The sequence below is a fragment of the Erythranthe guttata genome, chromosome 8 (genome assembly GCF_056151865.1).
Source record: "Erythranthe guttata isolate IM_541 chromosome 8, IM_541, whole genome shotgun sequence".
In the NCBI taxonomy this organism is placed as follows: Eukaryota; Viridiplantae; Streptophyta; class Magnoliopsida; order Lamiales; family Phrymaceae; genus Erythranthe; species Erythranthe guttata.
This window is the reverse complement of record NC_142540.1, coordinates 20,677,407-20,691,113: the sequence shown is the minus strand read 5'-3', so window position 1 is coordinate 20,691,113 and position 13,707 is coordinate 20,677,407.

Genomic DNA, 13,707 nt, shown 5'->3' with positions numbered 1-13,707 from the left:
TGCAGATCATGGGCTGAGGAGTGGAAGCTTGAAATGTCTATAAATACCGATTTCAATACTCAATGTTTTTTATCGATTCTATGAAATAAAAAACCGAGGGCTGAAAAGAATACATGAGTGTTTTAGAGTGGTTTTAGAATCGGTCGTTTGTACTCTTCATGAGTATAATCTTTACGTACTCCTTATGAGTACATTCTTTACGTACTTCTCATAAGTACATTCTTTGTAGTCTAGATTGTACAGTATACATGTTTCTAGACTTGGTTGTAAGAATGATCAAGATAGTGATTCATTCATAAGTTCTTTACGTACTCCTCACGAGTACATCTTTGAAATCTAGAATTTTTAATATTTTTCTTTTAGTATCTAGATTTGATTGTAAGAATGATCTTGAAAAAGATTCATTCATAAGGAAGAAGTTTTCGCACCTCTTCTGTTTGTATTCTTGGAATACTGATTTTAATATATTTTTTCGTCCTGTAAAGGGCAAGTTCACAAGTCTTTACTTGTGAACATTTTTAATTCTGAGTATTGTTATTTTATCTTTATATTTCCGCTGCATGTTTGTTCAAGTGTCATAACACTTAAGATAACACCTCTGTATTAAACGAATTCGGGACCATAAATTCTTTCAATTGGCATCAAGAGCCAATACTTGACGTATACTAAGTGTCTGTTCCTATTTTTTTCAGAAACGAATTCGTGATGGATACTCAGATGACTGCTTCATTGCGACCTCCTGTACTTGATGGCACAAACTACACCTACTGGAAAGTCGAGATGAGGGCGAACATCAAAGCCACTGATGAGAAAGCCTGGAGATCTATTCTTACTGGATGGAAGCCACCAACTATCACATATGCGGATGTGGATGTATTTCCAACACCAGAATTACGGTGGACAGCAGACGATCTATCAAATGCACTCCAGGCAGAACTAGAAAAGGAAGAAGTTGCTACGGAATATGATGATGATGCAGATGAATGTCTCAACAATGTGGCATTTCAGATTCAGAAATTCAATAGGGCGTACAGACGAAGTGGAATCAAGCCCAGACAGTTATTTCCAGAAGGCTCTACACAAAATCGACAAACTCAGCCCCGGAACAGATCTATTCCACAGAGAACATTTCCTCAAACATCTTCTCAAAACACTTCAAAAAATTCTTCATTTATTCGTTCAAATTCTGAACCACCTAACTTGGATCATATTAAATGCAGGGCCTGTTCAGGATTTGGACATTATGCTAATGAATGTGCAAATACCTTGAGAAGAAGAGGAATGAGTTTGATTTGTGCTGTCAGTGATGAGGAGGAAGAACAACCTGAACATACAGAGGAACAGCAATCCTCTAAACAAGCTCTTTCTATCAGATATATCACTGAAAATTGTCCTGAAACAGAATCACAAGGAGTTTCTCAAGATGCTGCAACACTTTCTGAAACACTTTCAGTAACTGAAATTTCTGAGTTAGATAATAGTCATTATACATGTTTGAACTCTATTTATTTGAATGCTGCAGAATACAGTAAAGAAGCAATAGGAGATGAGGAAGAAATGTACAAGAAATTGTTCAGTGACTTGGAGAAGAAGACTCATGCTCTAGATGCAACCAACAAGGAAAATCCCTCTCTCAAAGAAACAATCACTCATTTGGAGGTTGGTATCACCAAGAAGGATATTGAACTGGCAAAGGTGAAAGATGAACTCAAAGAAGCAACTCTAGCAATCAAGAGGATGAATACCAGCACAACTAAACTCGAAGAGATTGTGTCACTGAAGAAGTACAACAAGAATGAAGGTTTAGGGTTCAACAAACAAGTGAAGAAACACAAGCCAGTAAAGAAGAAAGAAATTGTCTTTGTAAAAGAGAAGGGTTCAAATGGAAAAGAATGCAGAAATTCCACAGTCACCACTTCAGAGTCCAGAATAAGGGGATACATTTGTCATGACTGTTCCTCACGAGGACATACCCGTCCATTATGTGAGAAACTAAGTAGTGACAAAATGTTGTACAGGATGAGTCACAACACTCCAGGGAACATCTCCAAGAAAAAGGTAGAATTTACCAAAAAGGAGTGTAGAATATGGACTCCCAAAGGTAAACTTATGTGCAAAGAAGTATACACTTCTTTAAATGCTAACATTTCAGGTTTATGGTACTTTGATAGTGGATGCTCTAGGTACATGCCTGGAACTAAAGAGCTTCTATCAAACTACTATACACTCAATGGAGGACGTGTAACCTATGGAGGAGGAGCTAAAGGCAAAGCGGTTGGACGTGGAACACTCAGTCTTGAGGGACTTCCAAAACTTTCAAATGACTTACATGTTGAAGGATTGGGGTCAAATCTCATCAGTATTAGTAAATTGTGTGATGATGATCTGCGTGTTCAATTTGATAAATACTGTTGTTCTGTGTTTGATAATCAAGATCATTGTGTACTGACAGGTTCCAGATCAATGGAGAATTGTTATCAAACAGGTGACACCATCTCATGCAAGAGCTCAAGAGTAAGTGAAGTAGAGTTGTGGCACCAGAAACTTGGGCACACAAACTTCAAAAATCTGAAGCTGCTCAACAAGTACAATGTCATAAGAGGAATTCATGATCTCAAGATCAAGGACATTCCTATATGTGGAATGTGCCAGAAGAGAAAACAAACTAGGGTACCACACAAAGTGTTACAACCCGTTGGTACCACCATTTGTTTTGAACTTGTACATATGGATCTTATGGGTCCTATAGAGGTAGAAAGCCTAGGTGGTAAAAAATATGTATTTGTGTGTGTTGATGATTTTTCGAGATATACTTTGGTGTATTTTGTAAGAGAAAAATCTGATCTAGAATACATGCATGTGTTTGGATGTGTTCGCTATGTCCTCAATGATAGAGATCATCTAGCTAAATTTGATTCCAAAAGTGATTTGAGTTTATTTAAGGGATACTCTAATAACAGTCATGCTTATAGAGTATATAACTTAAGAACTCGAACCATTATTGAATCTGTAAATGTGGTATTTGATGATTTTGCTGATCCCCGCAGTAAAACAGCTGAAGATGAAGTTGATGACCTGATTGCTGAAGGAGGAACAACTAAAGAAGACACTTCTGCCACAGATGCTCCAGATATAAACAGTCCAGTTTCAAGAGAAGAGGATGTTGAGCCAAGTGTTACAACATCTGACTCAATACATCCTACAGAGAGCACAGAAGCTGAATTGCAGCCAACTCATGATGTCTGCAGAAAGGAACCATCAAGTAGAATCCAGAAAAATCACCCATCGACTCAAGTTGTGAGAGATATCTTTGATGGGATAAGGACCAGAAGAAAAGAGAGAGTGAATTACAGAGATATGGTAAGATTTGCAAATTTATCTTCTGAATGTACACTAACTGGAACTGCTTGCTTTGTATCTTCAGTCGAACCAAGGAATATTGCAGAAGCACTGAAAGATGAGTTTTGGATTAATGCAATGCATGAAGAGCTGAATCAGTTCATCAGGAATGATGTTTGGTACTTAGTTCCCAGACCAAGTCATGTAAATGTGATTGGAACTAAGTGGATCTTCAAAAACAAAACTGATGAAAAAGGTACAATTGTTAGAAATAAGGCTAGGTTAGTAGCACAAGGTTATACTCAGATTGAAGGTATAGATTTTGATGAAAACTTTGCTCGAGTAGCTAGAATTGAATCTATTAGGTTACTTCTTGCTATAGCCTGTTTTCTTAAAATCAAATTGTATCAGATGGATATCAAAAGTGCATGTCTAATTAGTGTTTTAAATGAAGAAGCATATGTAGAGCAGCCCAAGGGTTTTGAAGATTCTGCCAAGCCTAATCATGTTTTCAAGCTTAAGAAGGCTTTGTATGGTCTTAAACAAGCTCTTAAAGCGTGGTATCAAAGACTCACTGACTTCTTATTACTTGAAATACAGTTTAACAGAGGAGAGGCAGACAGAACTCTATTTGTTAAGAGAACAAATAACCTTGTCATTATTGTACAGATATATGTTGATGATATTGTTTTTGGTTCTACTTGTGCTAACCTCTTACAGTCTTTTGTAGATTCTATGTCTCACACTTTTGAAATGAGCATGGTAGGAGAGTTGAATTGCTTCCTAGGACTCCAGATCAAACAGACAGGTGAAGGAATCTTTGTAAATCAAAAGAAGTATGCTCTAAATCTGGTCAAAAGGTTTGAGTTGGAGTCAGCCAAGCGCATGAAAACTCCAATGGGTTCAAGTCAAAAACTGTCCAAGGATGATGTTGCTGAAGATGTTGACAGCACTCTATACAGAAGCATGATTGGAAGCCTTCTGTATCTAACAGCAAGCAGGCCTGACATTATGTTTAGTGTTTGTGTGTGTGCCAGGTATCAAGCTAATCCCAAAGTCACTCATCTTAAAGCTGTGAAGAGGATTATTAGGTATGTTGCAGGTACAGTAGACTTAGGGATTCAGTTTTTCAAAGACACTAATACAAATTTGATAGGTTTTAGTGATTCTGATTGGGCTGGGGATATTAGTGACAGAAAAAGCACCTCAGGTGCAAGTTTCTTTTTGGGGAATAATCTGGTTTCTTGGTTTAGTAGAAAGCAAAATTGTGTATCTCTCTCAACAGCTGAATCAGAATATGTAGCTGTTGGAGGATGTTGTGGTCAACTAATTTGGATGAAACAAATGTTGGGAGATTATGGGTTGACCAGTGATACCCTGACCATATATTGTGATAATTCAAGTGCTATTGACATTTCAAAAATCCTGTTCAACACTCACGAACTAAACACATAGATATTAAACATCATTTTATTCATGATATAGTTGAGAAAAATATAGTGTGCTTAAAGTACATTCCTACAGAAGATCAGCTGGCTGACATCTTTACAAAGGCATTAGATTATGAGAGGTTTTCTAAACTCAGAAAATCTCTCGGGATGTGTACTCAATAAACATGTCCTGAAAAATGTTGCAGCACCTCATCAAATATCTTAAGCTGCAACATAATTTATTGAAGCTTAGCTTCTTTAAATAATGACTTCACTGTGATAGATTATCCTCTAAATAAGTAACTGGAAGTCTTTCACCTTGAAACGTGATCATGCTTCATGTAAACATTTCAGAGAATAATTACACTCACATAAGTCAAACTCCTCTATTTTGATAGTCATATCTTAGTAACTGAGGAACCTTCAAACTGAACACTTGATCATGTTCCATGTGAATTGTTTGACTTGAAAATAAGAGTTTATAAAAAAAAAAAAAAAAAAAAAAATATTATTATTATATACTTAATAATATCTATGCCTCTTAGCCAATTTTTCTCACACTATTAATCATTAATAAATGTGTTTCTTATTTTTGTGAAAATTTCGTGAGTACTACTATATTTATTTTATTTGTTTTTGAATTATCACTATTTATATGGGTCATGGGGTACATGGGTTAGTCTTTTATTTCCCACTAAGTCCACTCCTTATTGTGCCACGTGTCACGTTTTGTTTTAAACTGCCACATAAACCTTTATTCTCCTTAATCACACTTTCTCCAAGAAAAACGTACACCACTTCTTCACCTTCTCCACTTCAATTTTTTCTGCAAATTGGGGCTTATAAATTTCGTGCTTCTTTTTCGAAAATTCACACTCAAAAATCAAAATCACAAGAAGCAATTTTTATCTACTGTATCATGGCATCTCTTCCTAGAAATCCTCTTCCAGCCGCAGTTGGTGATGTCCACAACGATGCTGCAGCACCTGAACCAGCAGACCCAAATCTGGCCATCATCGTTCATCTTGTCAACCTTGAAGCTATGCCGATCAGCTTTATTGAGCCCGGAGACGAGATGAATCCGATTGACCCAAACATCTTCCAGAATGTGGGTCCCTTTTCCAATGCAGGAAGGATTCCAACTCGCCGGTCCAAGCGCATGAATCCCTTCCCAGATCTGAATGCTACTGGATCACAATGCCGAAGGGGAAGACATTCTCCCAGCAGAGGCGGCAGAGGTAGAAGAAGAGGCAACAGAGTCGGTCGCACTCCAGTTAGGCCAAACCCACCAAGAGGCCTTCATTTGGTTGATGAAGAAACTGATGATGAAGAAGGAGATCCCACTTTTGCAGAACCAAGCCCAAGCTCTCTCCTCAAGCTTTACTGAGTCATTCTCCAACGACTCAATTCCATCAGCATCAACTTAGGGGGAGACACTTCAGCCTAACATGGCAGCAGCCTCTTCTCAAACATCCTGTTTCCGAAGATGTTGTTGCACATGTTCCTGAAAATGCTGTCGCACCTACTGTCTCAGACAATGCCCTTCAGAATGCTGCTGAGGATGCTGCTCCTTATCAAGATGAGGAAATGCCAGACTTTTCTGGGATGTCCTTTGCTGAGCATGTAGATATCACCACTGCTGATGCCGAGGACTTTGCCACCACAGAAGAATCCTCACTTCCTACACCCTCAGCTCCAAATGAAGATCCTCTGGAAACTCTGGCAGAGGCAGTTGTTCAAGTGGATGCACCACCTTTCCAGGCTGAAGAAGAAGAGAAAAGTGATGATAGCTGGGAAGTTCTCCTTGCCTCATTTCGCAAAAATTTGCCACCTTCAGAGTCAGACAGTGACTCGTCTGAGGAATTCTCTCAGATGCAGGAAAATGCTGCCCCACGTGTTGCATCACCTGAGCCAGCATACATCCCAGATGAACTTGAAGACTCAGAAGAAGAGGAATCTTCTGACGAAGAAGAGCTGAAATTGGATGGGAATGATCTGTCAACTTCTTTTGAGGTAAACAATGCTTTCAGTACAACCTTTTATTTTGAATCTGATTCAATTTTGAGTCCTCAAATCATGAATTGCCAATTCATTGAGGAGAAGAAAATTTCCAAGGATGAGTTTGATAGACATAGGATTACTGATTTTCTTGATCAAAGAAAAATCCTTAGTCTAGTTGAGATTTCCTGTCCTTATGATCCCTCTGTTGTGAAGGAATTTTATGCCAATTTACAAACCTCCTTTTTAAAAGAAAAATTCTCCAAACTTTGGCAAAGTTTTTGTGCGAAATTCCATTTCTCCCTTTTTCTCCCAAAAATTATCAACTCTCATTTACAAACTCCTACTGTGATTGATGAGGATAATTATGGTGATTTTACTGAGGTTTGTAAGACTCTTTCTAGAAATCGTTTAAAATGTTGGCTTGCTCACCCCAGAAAATTCAAAGTTCTCAACTCACTGCATTTTATTTTGTCTTGTTCAGACTCACAGTGATGAATTGGATTCCATCCAAAAATGTCTCTGTGATTACTAAACCTCATACAGTACTCATGTACAAATTGGGGATGGGATTACAAGTTGATGTTGGCAAACTTTTCTTTAATAATTTAGGTCATCTTGCCCAGAAAATTTCATCCTCCACTCATCTTTCGTATCCTTCTCTCATCTACTCCATTCTGTTTTCTCAAAATTTGGGCCAAGATGAATCATAATATCTTCACACTCCACTTGGCATGATAACTGTTTCTCAAAATTTTCTCAAGGTTACTCATGTCCAAGATCTTCCCTGGAATGGAGATAATTTTCTCTCAACTGAATCAGGTCAAAATAATCTTGGTACTGAAGGTGTTGCTCCTCATGTTGACAACACCCCTGACAATCTTGTTTCTGTTCCTAGAGATCTCTTGTTACAACAGCTTACTCACTCTCTAGCTCAGATTACCTATCATCAGTCCATGGTGGAAATGCTCCGAAAAACTCTTTCTGATCAAAAAGGGGGAGAAAAAGCTAGTCATGAAGTTGAAGCAGGGACTTCTCATCATTTGGATGCCAGAGGCAGAGAACATGGAGTTAATGAAGAAGAAGAAAAGAATGAGTGTGAAGCTGAAGGAGCAGAGGAAAGCAGCAGCAGTTGATACTAAGGACACTTTGGATATTCTGCTCTAAAGTTATTTTTATGAACAATATTTGTTTTTGTTCAGTTTGTTATTTTCCCTCTGATCTTTTATGCTAGGATTGCACTATTATTGTTATTTGCTATATTGGTTATCATATTCAGGGGGAGTTCAAGCAATGACTCAGGGGGAGTTAAGCTAAAATTTAGTTTTGATCAGAAAGTTAAAAAGGGGGAGTTTGAAACACGTGGATTATTTCCACATTATGTTTTTAACTTTCTTATTTTTTAAACTAAATTTTAGTTATGGAATAAGTAGTGCTTAGTGGGTTAAGTATAGTGCTTAGTGGGCTAAGTAGTGCTTAGTGCATTTAATTGTGGATTTTATTCTAACTTCCTAACTAACCCACTAACCCATTTTCTTGAGTGCTCTTGTGGTTGGTTTTCTTGCAGATCATGGGCTGAGGAGTGGAAGCTTGAAATGTCTATAAATACCGATTTCAATACTCAATGTTTTTTATCGATTCTATGAAATAAAAAACCGAGGGCTGAAAAGAATACATGAGTGTTTTAGAGTGGTTTTAGAATCGGTCGTTTGTACTCTTCATGAGTATAATCTTTACGTACTCCTTATGAGTACATTCTTTACGTACTTCTCATAAGTACATTCTTTGTAGTCTAGATTGTACAGTATACATGTTTCTAGACTTGGTTGTAAGAATGATCAAGATAGTGATTCATTCATAAGTTCTTTACGTACTCCTCACGAGTACATCTTTGAAATCTAGAATTTTTAATATTTTTCTTTTAGTATCTAGATTTGATTGTAAGAATGATCTTGAAAAAGATTCATTCATAAGGAAGAAGTTTTCGCACCTCTTCTGTTTGTATTCTTGGAATACTGATTTTAATATATTTTTTCGTCCTGTAAAGGGCAAGTTCACAAGTCTTTACTTGTGAACATTTTTAATTCTGAGTATTGTTATTTTATCTTTATATTTCCGCTGCATGTTTGTTCAAGTGTCATAACACTTAAGATAACACCTCTGTATTAAACGAATTCGGGACCATAAATTCTTTCAGGGACTATAGTGCATAGGCATTGAAATTTCTTCCTTCTCATTCTCTATTTTTTTTTTTTTGATAAATATTGCAAACTATTCGTATTGTTCTACGTATCTTTTATTGAAAATATGGTGTCGATATTTAGTTCATGGACGAGATAATTATGTTTATGTTTCATATTGGTATAATGTAAAACACTACTGAATAAATTCAAATTTACATTCTCCACTACAAATAAAACCATTAGAAACATGAGCATTTTGAATATTTTCTAGAAAAGGCATCATCACATTTACAGGATCAAATCACTGTATGCTCAAGGGCAAAATAGAAAGATACTGGAATATTGTTGTTGAAAAAATTACAGAATAATTGAAAATAAAAAAATGGCTCACAATTTAAGCAGGAAACACAATAAACAGCAGGCTAAAAATTCATTAGAGAAAGTTAATGTATAATGTGCTGCTCATGCCCATAATATATGAAAAGATTTTGTTTTAGTAGTGGAAAACTTACATTAATTATTCAGGTCACACATAATGAAAATAATACAATTTCTTGGATATATATAACATAAAACATGAAAGAAACCACGAAAAGAGAATTCATTTTCCAACAGATCCATCGAAAACTCACTAATGGAAGAAGTAGATCAAACCCAACATTAATCAAGTATCTACTACCCCATTTCCACCTCTTAAAAAATGTCAGCGCCATTGTTGTGAAGAAAGAAATGTAAATTGTAAAATGAATAATTTAAAGATGTGAACATATTTCCGAGATAGAAAATGCAGCGAGACTCGATAGTAATTCTTAAAAAAATTATCGATTTTTTTCCCAAAAAAACGACAACGCTATAACGTTGCTTCATGTTTGTGAAACTTGTAAGGAAAAAAACATCGAAAATTTAAATGTCGACTATTTTTCAAAAAGTAATCCATGACTGAAAAAAACTGAGAATGAATAAAATAAAAACTTACCATATATAATACGTAAAAGTACTCTGGTAAAAACTGAAAAAATACGGCCAAGGATTCACCGCAGTCCCTGCAAAAGAACAAAACTCGGATTATGCAGATGGAGGCTAAACAAAAAAAAAACAAATTAAATAAAATAGGTAGACATTTTTAACTCTGCTAAGAATATCCGCAAACGGAAAAGCAAAAATTATCAGAACAACACATAACATATACAGTTGGAGATGGTTGGTTTTTGGATGGAGATCAATATAAAGCTCAACAAATGATATATAGTTTTTTGGTGGAAGCAACCATCTAATCCTATGCCTTTTCAAAAAAAATACTATTCAACAAATGATATCTAGGGTTTTTAGAGAAGCAGTCACCGTCTTTTTTGTCAAAAGATATGATTTTCAGCCCTATTTTGGAGAATACGTTAATCTAGGGCCGTATTACTTGGGATCGTATTAAATCCGATCAATTATGGAATGAAAAGGATGCGTAATCTTAAGAAGTGAGAGAAAAATACACTGATAATCAAGGCCCAACCAAAAACCCAGTATAATTGAATTTAATAAGCTAAATAAACCCAAAAAAATAATTTATTAAATAAATGACAGTTGTACCCCGAAAATGAGCGAGAAAAAAACCCTAGGATTTCACCAGAGTAACCTTACTTTTATTAATAAGATTATAAATAAGTTCATCCCTTTGTGCACAAGTCCGCGACCAACCGTCTTTCTCTTTCGTCAATAAGCCATTCCTTTAATATGTATTATAAATAAAGGAAAAATTAGTGTATATGACAAAATTACCCCCAACCTATTACGCACAATTCTTAATTCTAACCACAATCTAATCAATTTTGACCACAAAAAATCAATTTTGACTTTTCTTTTTCTGAAATTACTTTATTGCCGCCGGTTTCCGGCATTGACTTTTCGATTTATTTATTATTTTTTTTCTAAGTCTTTTCCACCTCCGGTTTTCGGCCTTGACTTTTTCGAATTTTTTTTTTCCTCCTAACATTTTTATCCGTTTTTTTACGTCCGCCGCTAAACGTTGACCGTGATTGTATTGTACTCAATAGTAATTATATTTTCACTGACAGTACATTAACGCAATTATACTGTCGTTGACTTACATTAACGTAATTGTACTGTCGTTGTCAGTACATTCATGTAATTGTATTGTCGTTGACAACGCAATTAGAGTCAACTACATTATTATTATCTTTTTGTGTTTTTTTTTCAATTTTGTTTGATTTGTTGACTATTTATATTACTGTCGATGACAGTAAAACAACTGTAAACACAATAATATTACTGTCAACCACATCAATATTATTATTTTTGGTGGGATTTTTGTTTTGTTTGAGTTATTGAAGGAGTAACATAACAATATTATTGTTTACTATTGTAATATTACTGTAAACACAATAATATTACTTTGGTTGAGGGTAATATTATTGTTGTTACAGTAATATTACTGTCAACCACATCAATATTAATTCTTTTGGCTTTTTATTATGTTTACCTTTGTTGAACGGTTAACATATTAATATTACTCTATTACAAAATAATAATGACTTTTGTTGTGTTAATATTACTGTGCTAGAGATTAATATAGCAATATTTCTGTGTTTAGCAGTAATATAGTGAATATTACTTTCGACCACAACAATATTGGTGTTTCAACATGGGGCAAAAAGATGTTAAAGAAAAAATAATTCAAAAAAAAAAAAAATCGAAAATGTCAACGCCGGAGACCGGCGGAAAAATCAGGAAGAAATAAGAAGAAAAAAAGTCAACGTCGGAGACCGGCGTTCAACAGCTGCGACGGACGAAATTGTCCATAAAATTGTGTGTACTGGGTCAAAATTGAATAATATGTGAAATTTGTGGTCAAATTGAGGTTATATTAAATTAAAAAATAAAATTTGAGCATATTAAAATGTAAGGAGCTATTATAGTTTTTTACATACCTCTCGACAATATGTAGATTTTTTTTTGGACCCCTTTATGCATAAGTACCCGTGCTTATTTGTAAAGTGCAATTTAGCTAAATTGAGTATGAAAGATCGGTGATCTGTTACCAAATCGACCAAATTTTCAATCCAAAAAACAACCAGGAATTAAAACCTGTTGAATTTGAATGCCTATCAAAGTCCACTCATCTGTTGAGACAGACTACATGTTACGACATTAGGTGACGTAACAGAATTGTTGTGTTGTCACAGTAATAAATCTACGAAAAGCAGAATAAAGAACACAACAATTTAATGTGGTTCGGATACAAACGTACCCTACATCCACGAGGACTTGCAAAACTAGTTCAGATTTATGTGTACATTAATAGGACTTAATAAAACACTAAAGACTCCCTCTTTATGTGATACGCCGTTCTTGCACACGACTCGAACTTGTTGATAATCAAAGCAATTCCTCCTCCGCACTCTTGGACTTCCTCCAATGTTGAACTTCCTTCAAACGGCGGATCGACCTCTCCCGAGATCTTTTAAGCACTTCTCCCGAAACGCCGATCTTCTTTATGGCCTGGTAGAAGAAACCTGTTCTGTTGCCACACCTGCCGTGCAGACAGGGCTGCAGCACGGGCTGCACCCTTCAAAGCCTTTATGCTGGGATTTATCTTTTTAAAGCTCCATCGGACTCATATGAGGTTGAGGGCCTTATATAGGCACGAAATCTCCACCCTAAACCTAACTTGGGCCCTAAGAAATCGATTTAACTAGGTAATAGAATCCTAGTCGATTTCTACTTCTATTCTAGATAAATACAAAAGATACCTAACTAGAATACAATACATGGAAATAAATCTAAGTCCTAATAACAATATTACAAAAATAGGACTCTAATTAATTCCAAAATAAACATGGAAAACAAATCTTTGCCAATCTTTAATTTCCACGTATGGCGGATTTCTTCAATCTTCACAAATAGAAATCTCGTGCCAACAATCTCCCCCTTTGGCATAGATTGGTTAGAATCCATGTTTAACAAGAACTCCCCCTGCAGATGAGATTTACTCCCCCTGCAACAGAGATGCCACTTTTCTTCACCCGTCTTGGTCTTCTATCAGAGTGTCCCATCACGGGGCACGTTACAACGCAGCGGAATTGGGTGAATGCCGTGACAGACTTCCGTCTCAACCTTCCTTGTGAGCACACGTCATCCAATAAGCAAAGCAAACAAATCAAAACCCAAAATCAGACACTAAGTATATCTAGTGACCCGCTCTGATGCCAATTGTTGAATTTGAATGCCTATCAAAGTCCACTCATCTGTTGAGACAGACTACATGTTACGACATTAGGTGACGTAACAGAATTGTTGTGTTGTCACAGTAATAAATCTACGAAAAGCAGAATAAAGAACACAACAATTTAATGTGGTTCGGATACAAACGTACCCTACATCCACGAGGACTTGCAAAACTAGTTCAGATTTATGTGTACATTAATAGGACTTAATAAAACACTAAAGACTCCCTCTTTATGTGATACGCCGTTCTTGCACACGACTCGAACTTGTTGATAATCAAAGCAATTCCTCCTCCGCACTCTTGGACTTCCTCCAATGTTGAACTTCCTTCAAACGGCGGATCGACCTCTCCCGAGATCTTTTAAGCACTTCTCCCGAAACGCCGATCTTCTTTATGGCCTGGTAGAAGAAACCTGTTCTGTTGCCACACCTGCCGTGCAGACAGGGCTGCAGCACGGGCTGCACCCTTCAAAGCCTTTATGCTGGGATTTATCTTTTTAAAGCTCCATCGGACTCATATG